Raw genomic sequence first — 1114 nt, 5'->3', positions numbered from 1 at the left:
AACACAACTAAAAGGAAAGCAAGAACTTGAGGATTCGAAAACAAGGAGAGGGTAAGGATAAAAGGTGGGAAACAGGACAGGGACAAAGCCATACATTTGTATGCACAAGATAGGCAAGGCAATGTTCCTGAGAAACTTCAGTAGGTTTTTGAAACTAGCAGTTCATTGATAGGTTTCTCAATCTGCCTAACTATATATGCTGATACCTGTGAACCAAGCAACTGCACTGCGGATAGCAATGTGTAATAGAAAGGTCAAATTGGATTGCCTGTCATTCTGGTATTCTAAATACATACTTCTTGTCATGACATACCAATTATTCCCTTACTGTCTCACAACTATCTTTTTAAAATGGGTAATAAATGAAAAAAAAGACACAAGAAAAAGAAAAAAAATGTCATAGGACTTTCATGATGCAATGCTGTATATGGTTAGATTTCTAAATTTCTGTGTAAAAATATGTCTTCATTCCTATTTTCTCAATATGTTTTTCTTCATATTTTGTAAGGAGTTAAAGTTCAACACATCAATACTTGATGGAAAACACCTGTTTCATGTTATGCCTACAATGTTTGATATTTAGACAGATATGGAAAATCAAACTGCATATGTTTCAGGGTAATAAGAAGCCTATCTTCTGGAGGGCTAACAACCTAAGTTTGCAGATCAAAAATTGGAGAAAAGAATGGGCTGTCAGGTCAGCCAACATTTTGGCCCTAGACTTTCAAGGTCAGTAAAAAATGAAGACATAGGAGAACCTGTACTCTAATATCCTGTAACTCAGTGGTGTCCCAAATTTTCTGATCAAGGAGTTTATGGAGTCACAGAGTAATGTGATTGATGATGTGTAGTGAGCCTAAGGACAGGCACATGGAGAGAAAACTTTCTCTCAGTATTTCATAGACAGCTTATTGGTCAAGCAATGGCTGTGACTCATCTACATGGCTGACACTGACAAAGGATCTACAAAGTGCAGTACAGGGTTACAGGATAAATGCTGAGGGGAACAGACTGTCTTTATCAGATACAAAAGTTACATTTCTTGCTACATAGGTCTTGCTTTACCTTGGTCTTAACCATCCAGCAGCAAAGTATAAAAACAAGATATATAAAG

Source organism: Octodon degus, unplaced genomic scaffold (assembly GCF_000260255.1).
Source record: "Octodon degus isolate 3935 unplaced genomic scaffold, OctDeg1.0 scaffold00202, whole genome shotgun sequence".
NCBI lineage: Eukaryota > Metazoa > Chordata > Mammalia > Rodentia > Octodontidae > Octodon > Octodon degus.
The sequence above is the reverse complement of the archived record's forward strand: the minus strand, read 5'-3'. Positions refer to the sequence as shown.